The sequence below is a fragment of the Trachypithecus francoisi genome, unplaced genomic scaffold (assembly GCF_009764315.1).
Source record: "Trachypithecus francoisi isolate TF-2019V2 unplaced genomic scaffold, Tfra_2.0 Lachesis_group3, whole genome shotgun sequence".
In the NCBI taxonomy this organism is placed as follows: domain Eukaryota; kingdom Metazoa; phylum Chordata; class Mammalia; order Primates; family Cercopithecidae; genus Trachypithecus; species Trachypithecus francoisi.
In genome coordinates, this window is record NW_022681468.1 from 142,620,452 (window position 1) to 142,633,189 (window position 12,738).

At 39.0% G+C, this 12,738-nt stretch overlaps 1 long non-coding RNA gene across 1 annotated transcript; it reads left to right on the forward strand.

Annotated features, from left to right (window-relative positions):
• Nucleotides 1-2,183: 2,183 nt before the first annotated feature.
• Nucleotides 2,184-6,207, forward strand: LOC117070706. The gene is made up of 3 exons (XR_004432013.1): nt 2,184-2,194; nt 5,240-5,242; nt 6,000-6,207. It is a non-coding gene; the product is annotated as an uncharacterized LOC117070706 (long non-coding RNA).
• Nucleotides 6,208-12,738: the final 6,531 nt, after the last annotated feature.

The following is a 12,738-nucleotide window of genomic DNA, read 5'->3' on the forward strand; positions in this document are numbered from 1 at the left end:
TTTCCTGTGATTAGTGGTGATGGTGGTGCTGCTAATGTTTCTGGGAAAATATCAGGTGCTTATGTGGTATGAAGATTTATAAACTGGTGGGTTTTAATTTGGGGAAATTTTAATTTAATTTTCAACATTTTCCCTTACATATTAAGACTGGCTTGATTCTTTAGTCACATAGATCAAGATGTATAAGAAATAATAATCTTCCCAAGAAGTATTTATGTATGTGTACATTGATTTAATGTAAACAAAATTGTGTCATTTCACAGGTTCACATAAACATCAGAGGTATATGTGTGTGTGTGTGTATTTTTGTAAGCTGTGATCTACCTCTGACTCTTCCTCATGCAGGCCAAGCTGGAAACAGACGATTTCTGTCAGCTAGGATGTCTAGCTCTTGATGCACAAGCACTAGACAGAATTGGGTTGGAATATGGTGTGACAGGGCCAAGGTTGCAAGCTTCCAATTAGCTTTGCACTGGGGGTACAACTGTGTCTTAGGGGCACAGATGCCCCTGGTCGTCTGACTGTGAGGTAGCTATGCTTGATCTCCAGGGAAACCTGAGTATGAATGGTCCAGTAGGATCAGTCATGTCCACTGAGATACACACCAAATGTACATGCCCCACCACGGTGAGTTTCTCCTTCAAGAGGTGCTGGTCATGGGTCCTAAATTAAAAAGGTTAAGGGGTTGGGGGAGGAAACATTTCTGTGCTCCATGGCTTTATTTTATAGGTCATCTACATTGAGACTTTTAAGTCAAGATTTGATTTTTAGTCTGCAACCATTTTTTTGCACTGAGAGAGAATTCTGTTTCAAAATAATTGGAGATGTAATGCACTTACAGATACATATATATGTACATATATCCAGTATGGGTTAATTGGTTAGATTTTATTAATTAGGCAGATAAGATAAAGCAGTGAAATGAAACTCAACTTTGGAATCAGGCAAATTTAAATTAGAGTCCCAGTGCTATACTACTTTCTACTTGTATAACCTTGGGAAAGTTTGATAATTTACTGAGTCTTGGATTCCCAAAGGATAAAACGGGGTATGTCTGGTATATGTGTTTTTCTTATTTGGTTTTGGTGATACTCTGAACTCTTCCTTGTCTTGCCTCACACTACTTTTTATCTCTGTTTACTTCTGTGGTTTTGGAGTTTTAAATTTCCTTAAAAGAAAACTTTCTACGCCAGCAAATAACAACGCTGAAAGTTTCCCTACCCCTTCCAGTAGGGCTAGCTCCAACCACCCCTATTGCTTGCTTTTGTATAAATGCACTCTAGCAAGTGAGTGTGGATGTGAGTAGCTACTAGGATGAGAGTAGCTTCAGGCAGTACTTAATCTCATGTCCCTAAGGTTTTCCACCTTGAGTTTTGTGCATCTTTCTGCTCCCTATCTAGAAAGGGCCTTTCATGTAGCCTAGACTGTTGCCACACTAGGAGAGGAAAAATGATAAGGAGGGTAGATGGATTAGGAAGAGACAATGTCACAAGCTAAAGACAGAAGACAAAATCTAAACTGGAACAAAATAGAATGTCCTCAGATGCTCATTCCAGGGCTTCTTTCCTTCATTCTGTCCTCTGAGTAACAGAAGACATTATTTTCCACCTAGCTCTTTCATGAAATATATGAGGGAAATTCATATATTTGAGTTTAATATGAGTCTATATTAAAAACCAATCACATTTACTTAAAACTTAGAAGCTAGATTTAGATTAATCCAATAATGGACATGCAAAGTAAAAGAAGACTACAGAATTCAATTCAGAAACTGACAGTCTGGGAATACATGTTGCTATTCTGAGCTATTAGTTATTAATGTCAAGAAAATGTGATGTCTTACTTTGGCTCTGTGGTAAGGTTGTTGTATCATGACACAAATTATAATGTGGTTGGGTATTACAGCCTAAAGGATGTGTCTTTCAGGACAGATAACCAACAACCTTAGTAACTGGCCATATGATCCAGAATCGGTTTTGGTAGTTACAGTGGAAATTGATGAGTGCCCACTGTATTCACCCAGTGATGGATAATTTAGCAGCCTACTTTAATTTACGTTAATTTGCAATTCAATTGGTTATACTTTTTTTCCCCCAAAGTGTTAATTTTCAGTCAAAGTACATTGATATATCACTCTGGGTCCCTTCAGAATCCTAAAGTGTTATTTACCTTGAAAATGAAAACTCATCTTTTGGTATGAGTTTTGCCTACTGTTTCTAGGCAAGTTCTAAGATACCGATTTGTTGGTTGACGGACCCACTTGTATGATTAAAGGTCTACCTCTTCTTCTTCCCTCACCCCATGCCATCTTGCAAAGAAACCATTTCATATATAGCAATTCCCATTACAGTAGTTTTAGATAAGTCTGTGATTTTAATGACAACTCGCCCTTCTCCAGGTTTAGAAATTTTCAGATAGTTATCTCCACAAGTTATCTCCACCTATTGATCATCACAGCCATTCATGTCGCTTAACAGATTGCTGAGCAAAGCTCTCAAGATAAAAAAAAAAAAACTTGCTTTAGGCTATAACTGTATTGAAGGCTACCTCCCTCCCCCAAAAAACACAAGTCCCCCCACCCATATGTTTCCCTCTCTGTTTAATCTTTCTGATTCCCCTAAAGTTGTTATCTGTGTTCCCAGAGCCACATATGGGAGCATCCCATCCTTTCTTTCTCTCTATTTCCAAAGTCCTTCACATCCCAGAAGGTTTCCTGGTTCCTTTCTCCATCATAGTTTATCATCCCTAGTTCCATTTTCCCAGGAATTCTTGGATGACCTGTACTAATCTGAATTGTTTGACCTTAGAGGTTAATGGGTTACAGTGGCCTGATGCACTAATACTTCCATATTTTAAAATATAATTGACCATAGTATTTTTAACTTACTTTTGAGTCCTAACTTTCCAGACAGCGCCTGACAAATAGTAAATACTCAATTTCGAGCCAATAAACATGTATTTAATAGCTATTTGTTGAATAGATGATAACGACACTTACTCACATTCTAACAAGAGTATTAGTGTTAATCCAAAGGTTTCCATGCTGATATTGTTATCAAAACTCAGAGCACACTTTATTTTGAATAATTTGGGATTGGGATACTCCAGAAAGTATGCTGAATGTTGCAAGTTATTGACTATTTGATCCACCATAGGAAAGTCTAATAAAATGAATTTTACAAAAACAGAGTTTTATATAATACCTGGTTGCATCTACTTAGTAAGAACCAAAACATTCTAATAAAATTTACAATATTTAGCCTTAAGCCTACTTTTTAAGTTTATTTTAGTGGCCAAAATTAACCAAACTTCTTTAATTGTTTTATTGGAGATGAATAGGAAAGCTTCTGATGAATGGGAGAGACTTTCAAATACTCCAAGGCAAGTCTACCAACAAAACTATGGTTTCACTCTGGAAGTTCACTCTGGTCTAGCAAATTATTCATTTTCTGATCTCTTCTACATCTTTATAAACTTTATTCTTACTTGTTTAGAATAAAGGATTTGTTGGTTTTTTTTCTCCAGTTGGGCACAACGAAGGTACCCAGAATCAATTTAGCAGGTTACCATCTTCTTGTCATAAAATCATGGGACTGAAATAACGCTCCAACAGTTATAGTATTCCAGAGCTTGAAGGTAACACTGCAGATCACCTAGTTTAAACCTTGCAGTGGAAAAAATAAAAATAAAAAAGGAAAAACACTTGTCTTAAAATAAGTAGCCCATAGGTGACATAGTAGGTATAGACTAAAGTTTAGGCCCTTTAACTCCTTGTATTAGTTTGTTCTCATGCTGCTAATAAAGACATACCTGAGACTGGGTAATTTACAAAGAAAAGAGGTTTCGGCCGGGCACGGTGGCTCAAGCCTGTAATCCCAGCACTTTGGGAGGCCGAGATGGGCGGATCACGAGGTCAGGAGATCGAGACCATCCTGGCTAACACAGTGAAACCCCGTCTCTACTAAAAATACAAAAACTAGCCGGGCGAGGTGGCGGGCGCCTGTAGTCCCAGCTACTCGGGAGGCTGAGGCAGGAGAATGGCGTAAACCCGGGAGGCGGAGCTTGCAGTGAGCTGAGATCCGGCCACTGCACTCCAGTCCGGGCGACAGAGCGAGACTCCGCCTCAAAAAAAAAAAAAAAAAAAGAAAAGAGGTTTCATAGAATCACAGTTCCACATGGCTGGGGAGTCCTCACAATCATGGCTGAAGGCAAATGAGGAGCAAAGTCGCGTCTTACATGGTGGCAGGCAAGAGACTGTGTGTAGGGGAACTGCCCTTTATAAAACCATCAGATCTTGTGATACTTATTGACTATCATGAGAACACTATGGGGGAAACCACCCCATGATTCAATTATCTTCACCTGGCCCCACCCTTGACACATGGGGATTATTACAATTCAAGGTGAGATTTGGGTGGGGACACAGCCCAACCATATCACTCCTATTCCAGGATTCCTCTGTAGCACTATGCTTCACCATGAGCCATGAAGTCTTTACTTTATTTGAAAACCATTTTTGTTGAGCATCTATACTGTGTCAACACTGTTAAAGCACTGATGATGTAGTGATATAAAACTGATGACATCCCAGTGTCCTGCCCCTGCCCTCAAGATACTTACAGTCTAATGAGCATGATAAAGGTCTAAACAGATATCTATCAGCAGTGTAAATGTACAGGACATTGTGGGAACATCCAGCAGGGCACCCAACTTGACCTGAGGTCAAGGAGGACACCTGAGCTGGCTTCTGTCCTGAGCCTCATAGCTAACTTGAACAGACACACAGTCATTGCTAGGAAGAGCATCTGACTTACTTGGCATGTTTCCCCCAAAGTCACACAAGTACTTTTATGACATTCCACTGACATATTCTACATAGTATTGGCTATAACTAGCAGAAACAAGTTATTGACTAAAAAGAAAATGCACATCTCAGAAAAAAAAAAGAGCACTGCTTGAAGCAAAACAGTATTCTAAACATTAGGAATGGACAGGGAAGGAAAGTAGGAATACTGAAACCTCTAGCTTGGTAAGTTGTTAAGCCAAAACAGGTCTCTTGCTCAATAGTGTATTACTTACGAGTTGTACATAAGTTTGGCCAACCATTGTAAATCACCAGGCCAAACAAGTAGCTTCACAGGGTCAGAGTCCAGAACCACATGTGTAGGACTGAGAATAAAACATATTTCTATGGTCTGCTCAAAGGAATAGCACCTATGGCATAACGGAGATCCTAAAGATGGTGACTTGTTGCCAATTTAGAAAGGCATATAAGTTCTCCAATGTTTATGTATTCCAGAATACCACAGGCTTAGGTTTTAGTCTAATCAGTTTCTCATAAAAAAATATTCTTGTCAGGCCGTTGGGTTATTTTGCTTTGGAGTAAAATATTTCTTGAACATTACAGTGGAAGTCAGAGGAAAATAGGATCTTATATTAGAGAAATTTGTTATTGGCTGATTATTGTAACATATCCAGAATCTTAGGTGCACCTGCAGTTCAGTTCTGTGATTGGTCTTCAGGATTTCACTGACTGTCAATGTCTTCATTTTTCTTGTTATAACAGCAATCTCGCTCTGTATATATGCATATATAACAGTTTTTTTAAGGAAATGTGAAAATGTTTCAAAGGGTCTTTTTAAAAATCAAATAAGCAGCTGCAAATGGGGAAATAACCATTCCGACTCTGTTTGGGAAACAGCTCTGATCACTCAGAGCATTCAGCAACAGCACAGAGAACTGATTTAGAACAGCTCTGAATCTACCAAGAACACCAGCCCTAAGTTAATTCATCTGATTGTAATCTTGGCAGCTCTTTTTGGATTGCTAACACTTTGCAGCTGTAAAAATAAAACAGCAACACCCTTGAAATAAGTTAGGTGCATAGATGAAAAGCACAGCTGGCCTATTCCACCGATCATCTGTAGATACAGGATTCTGTTTTTTGCATGGTATTTTGTAAAGGGGAAAGATCACGGACATCTCTGAAGAAATGCCAGAATTTCAGAGAGGATTCATTCACAGTTCTTTTTTGCCCCCTCTACCATTTCTCTCCTGTGTCTCTGGCACCATCTTACTACATAGAAAATGCTCTTAGAAACATCAGTTTTGGCTGAGTCCACACAAAACCAAGTAGAGATCAAGCAATTTTTTGGAGGCTCAGAATAAGAGAGAATCTGGATGATTCTGGGTGTGAAAGTTTTTTATTTACTATAGGGATTCTTTCATCCTGAATTTTTTGGGGGATTATTGTTGATGCTAATATGGTCCTTGTAGAAACACTTAGATACTGTAAGAGTCAAATTACATTGCTGATTTTTTAGTATAGTGGAGCTAAAATATCTTTCTGGAAAACTTTCAACCCAACTCCAGCCTTCTTAATAGCATGTTCAACCAAATACTTGAGTATTTCTTATTCACAATGTTCTTTACTATGTTGCACATGAATGTTTTTTCACGTCCAAGAATGTCAGAAAGCTCCCTGAAGGCAGGGTCTACATCTTTTCTCAAACACAGCATCTCTATATTGTGCCCATCATAAAGTTCATCATGTCATTAAAATTATTCCATGGTTCCCCCTTTATCTTGTAATTTATGCCTGACTCTTATGTCTGGTTTGGTCTTCTCTCCTATACTCTATTCCATCAGCTTTCTTTTCCATCACTAATGAGTTTCTTGCTCTTGGGACACTCCAAATTTGCTTACAGTTCTCAGCTTTTACAAAAATTTTACTCTCTGTTTGAAATGTGCTCCCCACTCTGACTCTTGGCCACCTGGGACACTTTATTTTTCCTTTCAGTTCACTCTGACCTTCCTTTAGAAGAATTCCTCAACTTCCCCAGGGCAGCTCTACCTGTCCTTTCCCCAGTTTTCCCCAAGGATGGTATGAATTACTTCATTTTAAGATTCATCATATTGCTTTTCAATGAGATGGTACACTCCCTGAGGTCAGAGTCTTATCTCTTCATTCTTGTATTTGGAAGTGCTATGTAGCTATTGACCAATTAGGACACCAGCCACACACACATCCACTTTCTCCGTCTGGTGTGTACTCGCTAAGCGCAGCCTGCCTGCGTTGCCAGGACCTACAATATATTCATTCACTGTTGACTGAACAAATGGAGAGAGTCAATTGATAAATGAATAAATGAATAAATGCATGCTTTTGTTTTTTCAGTACAAGTTCATGAAGTAACTTCACTTGTTTCTTAGTGGCAAAGGATGCCTTGCTGATTTTGAAATACTATCTCACATTCAGAGGTCACCCACCATAGAAACCTGGAAATAAAGTTTCTTGACACTTTATTCAGATCCTGTTTAAAGAAGGTCTTTCTAAGCTACAGGCAAATCTCGTTTAGATATGTGGGTGGACTCCCTGAATTATGGCTTACTCACAATAAACCACGTTTTAAAGTTCTTATTAAGAATTAGCACCCACTCTAAATTAATTAAGTGTTCACAGTGTGGCTTCATTACACGGTTTGAAGTGTTCTGAAATCCCAGCGCACTAGACCTATCCATATTCAAACGTAAGTGCCACACACACACACACACACACACAGCTAAATATGAAAGTCTTTCAAATCATGCTCCTAATCATCTCTTGCATGAGTAGTTTCCCAGACTCTTCAAAGTGCATTCTAATGCATTTTGTGAGACCAGGGAGGCTTGTATCATCCCCTTACACAGATGAGAAAACAGATACCAACAGGATCAATGATTTCCGCAGTGAAATGCAACTCCATCATTATAGAGAAGGGCCCAGATCCACCAACTCCTGGATCGGAGTTGTATTTTTGGCTATACTTCTTTGCAGTTGTATTTGTGCTTCCCACAGTGCTAAGCAGAAATAATCAAGAGCTGTAGTTCCTTTCTTTGCTCCTGTTTGTATATTTATTTTCTTGCTATAAGACTGAGCCAGTTGGGAGGATGAGGTGGGTGGATCACGAAGTCAAGAGATCAAGACCACCCCAGCCAACATGGTGAAACCTTGTCTCTACTAAACTACAAAAATTAGCCAGGTGTGGTGGTGCTTGCCTGTAGTCCCAGCTACTTGGGAGGCTGAGGCAGGAGAATAGCTTTAACCCAGGAGGCAGAGGTTGCAGTGAGCCGAGATCATGCCACTTCACTCCAGCCTGGAGACAGAGCAAGACTCTGTCTCAAAACAAAACAAAACAACAAAAAAAAAACAAAAAAAACAACAAAAAAATAAAAACAAACAAAACAACAACAAAAAACTGAGCCAGGGGCTGTTTGGCAAATGACCTGTCTCAGAGGCATTTAAAATTGCATTATTATAACATTATAACTCTTTTGATTATATGAGCCTATTTCTTTTGGGAATAAATTTACAGTGTTTTAATTGTCACCAGGATATGTTAGCTAGCGACACAGTTGTAAATACATTAGTAGAAATTTCAGTGGCAGTACCAGGTGATGACAAGCACATCACAATATAGGAAAGACTTTGAAATAAAATTGTTACGTTTTACATTATTTGGCTAGATTATAAAATTCAGCAAAGCAGAATGGTTCTTGCAATATGCTTTCTAACACCTTGTCCCAGAAAGGTGTGGTTATCAATTTCCCCGAAGCTTAAGTCACAGTGTGAACATTTTCAATAAGAAGCGGGTTTTTCAGGATTCTTAGCTTAATGTCCTTTTTCCTAATCTTATCGCATGAGCTCTAAGTAGATCTTCACACCAGGCAAATTATTTCTTTTTTTCCTTTGGGTTTACATCCTCTGTTCGGTTGTTAAAGGTGGGCCTGTTCTTTCTATCCTCTTTAAATAACCAAATTTTCTAAAGTTAATTTTTTCTCCTATACATACAACAAAGTTCTGACATGAAATCATAATTTGATGTAGATTTTTTGGCAGTTGGAAAATTCTGGAAAGGTTATTTGTTACTAAACTCAATAAAATGACTTTTTTTTTTTTTAGAACATTAAAGTTTGCCTGAAATAAACCTATTTATTGCTGTTTCAAACAACCATACTCTCTTATGCATTGTAATATGTATTAACAGCCACAGCAGTTATCCCACACACCAATCAACAGACCAGTGGATTCTGGTACAGATATTTCGTTTGACTCTATAGGATATCTTTGCTAAGATGTTGGCTTTTCTGAAGTTGATATAGTCTAACATTACTACTGGGACTTGGTTTGAATTCTTAACCCAAAGAGATGCAAGACATATGGGGCTCTTCCAGACCTCAACTTGTCTGACATCCTGCCGGGTCCTGTGGGAACTCTAGTGGAGGGCAGGACAAACAACAAAAGCCTTTAACCTCATTGTATCAACACCCAACTTCTTAAAACTTTTTTCAGTAAATATTCATTGATACCTATCCTGGATCAGACTACTAGAAGTGGAGAATATAATATAAGGGAGTGGAAATTTAAACAACTGACTGTAATTAGGAATGTCCTGGATCCTGAGCAATCAGAAAATGTGTAGCTTCTATCAAATTACTATAGTTTTTGAGAAAATATCTCATCACACTGTCCTTTTCTTCTCTGATCACATCTTAGTCTCTCTACCCGGTCCCTAATTTGTATAATGTTCTCAAGCTTTGATCTTCTGCCTTGCTTCTTTCTGAATCATCTCCTTGAAGAGCACATCCAGTCTTGTGTTCTTTGCACAGCCATGTTACTCACTTCCACGTCTACTCCTCAAACACTGACTGTTCCCCCTGCATCACTGCCTATGATTGAGATTTGGATAATCTCTTGTCAACTACAACTCTACACATTCGAAACCAAACTACACATTCTCCCCTCTCTCCAGAATCTCTAGCCCAGCATTCCCATCCCCACTGACAACCATGTATTATCCCAGACACAAAGGTAGCAACTCTTGAGACATGCTTCATTTATCCTTGATTGCTTCCTTCCTTGCACCTCCATAGCCAGTCTATCACCAAGGTTCATGATTGGTCCTCTGAGGCAACTCTTAAATTTGTTCTATCTCCTAATTCCGACTGCCAACATCCTTGCCTAGGCCCATGTAGCTCAAGCCTATGGCAGAGCATTTGAACCAGTATTATTCCTTCTAATTCATTCTATATACATGAACAAATTTTTAAATGTCTTTCTCCTTTTTAACACTTACAGTGCCTCCCCAATGCCTTACAGCAACTAATCTAAACTCTGCCTAACTTTACAATATCTCATAATGTTTCAACCTAAGTGCCACCTCAGTCAAGCAGAGGGAGGCACTGCTTCCCACTTACACTGGGCTAACCTGTACCTTCTACCTTGAACGTTCATTTACTATGTTTCTTGACCAAGCAGCATCTTGCCCTATCCTCTTAATCCATACAAGTTGTATTTGTTCTTTAAGGAGGGTCTGCTTTGTTGTGTTATAATCTGTTCAAACCCATCCCTCCTAGCCATGATACATTTATCAAGCTTTACTCTCTATTATTTATAGGGTGAAAAAAAGAATGTTTGTTTTTCTCACTTTCTGACTATAAAATTAATTCATATTTATTGTGATTTTTTCCAAATTATGCTCAAAGAGATCGTCATAACCAGTATTTCCTAGTTTTACTCTTCTAAGAGAATCACTGGCTCTACTCTTCTAAGATGCTTCTTATACCACCTTGGTGCTATCTGACTTCTGTATCTAACTGCTTATAGATGCACCACACTGATGTTTTCTCAATTAAATGTTTTCATGCATTGTTATCTAAATGCATAATAAAAACTCATTAAGGCAAAGAGCATGCAGTGTTTTTACATGGAGAAATTACTACCTAAATATTCAGTGATGGCTTGTGTGAGTTGGGTAACTTTTAAAGCTTTTTTTTCCATCTTCTCAGGTTTCTCTCTGACTTCTGCCTTGGACAATGATACCGTCTTTGGGAATTATGGATTTTAGTGACCTAAATACATTATGATTGGCTTAGTTGTAATGGATATGGAATAGCTGTTTGTATGTTTTGTTCTTAACTACATTTTATTTTCTCAATATTCATAATATTTACCCTGGAAAAGACAACATGGGACCAATAATAAGATATATTTTTCAGGTAAAAACATGGATATCATTACTGATTTGTACACACCTAGACCCTCAGTGATGAACACCTAGACCCTTCTAACACTCACTCGGTCTGAGTCTGGAACCAATGGTACAATCTGATGACTGAGACTAAACTTGCATTGGCTAAGAGAGCCAAGGGGCTCCTCCCAAGCCTTCATTGTGTCTCCAGTAGAATGGATACCCTTTCCTCTTCGTCTTCATAGAACTTTGCACCTTTTTTGTTGTTGTTGTTGTTGTTGTTGTTGTTGAGACAGAGTCTCGCTCTGTCGCCCGGGCTGGAGTGCAGTGGCTGGATCTCAGCTCACTGCAAGCTCCGCCTCCCGGGTTTAAGCCATTCTCCTGCCTCAGCCTCCGGAGTAGCTGGGACTACAGGTGCCCGCCTCCTCGCCTGGCTAGTTTTTTGTATTTTTAGTAGAGACGGGGTTTCACTGTGTTAGCTAGGATGGTCTCAATCTCCTGACCTCGTGATCCACCTGTCTCGGCCTCCCAAAGTGCTGGGATTACAGGCTTGAGCCACCGCGCCTGGCCAACTTTGCACCTCTTAATAGCACTTGGAATACCTATGTGAAGCTCTTTGAAGTCGAAGACAATACCTTATTTATTTCTATACTCCTCAAACTCACCACAAAATCAATGTAACCACCATTTATGGTGAAACTCCTCCTTTGTAGAGGTAATGTGATGGTACACTGGTGTAGAGGAGTTTATGGTTATGTAGAGGAGTTGTACATAAATGGTTGTTACATTGAATTGAACAAAAATGAAAGCTTTATCTACCTGGAACATTAGCATTTCAAGGAATCACACCATTCTAAATCACAGATCAGTCTTTCCAAAGCAGTTCGAAAACTGTTCATAGTTCCCAACCAAATACGATCCAAATCCTACAGTACAGTATTTGAGGCTCTTGATGGCCTGAACTTAACTCACCTTTCCTGCCTTCTTGCTCACTCCTCCCCATGAAGCCAAGACAAGCTAACAAGTTACTTTCTGTATCTGCCCCAATTATCTTAACACCTTCCAGTGTGCTGCTTTCACTTACCTGAAGATTCATTCAACCTTCACATTTACAAATTCAGCATACCTTTGAAATGTGCCTGACATGAGGCTTTCCCTCATATCCTCTCCTTCCCTGCCCACATCTCTCATCCTCTGCTACCTGGAAATGAAATGCTGTCTTTTGAAAACTCCCATACCATTCATCAGTGTCTTAATTTATATATATATATATATTTTTGTCACTTTCTACCTAGTATTATAGTGGTTTTGTATCTGTCTTAACTCCCTTTAGGGTATCACCTTACCTGATTTGTTGTTTACTCCCCCAAGGTAACTAGCTCTTTTGTACAGTAGGTGCTTAAAAAGTACTTGTTGAATTGCTAATAGAATGGTTTTTCAGAATCAAGAAATATCTAGATCCACTGCCCCATTTTAGGGACAAGGCCTAGGGGCCGTTTAGTGTAGTGGTTAACATCATGGACTTTGAAGTAAACTGAGTCCATACCCCATATCCCATATCTCTTTGCCTATTCGTACTCAGTGACCTTGGGCAAGCTACTTGACTCCTGTCTACCTTTATGTTCTTATCTGTGGGATACGCGAACACCTGTATCTACCTCATAGGGTTTAGAATTTAACGAGTAACACATATAAACATTTAGAGCAGCACCAGATACACAGTAAGCAT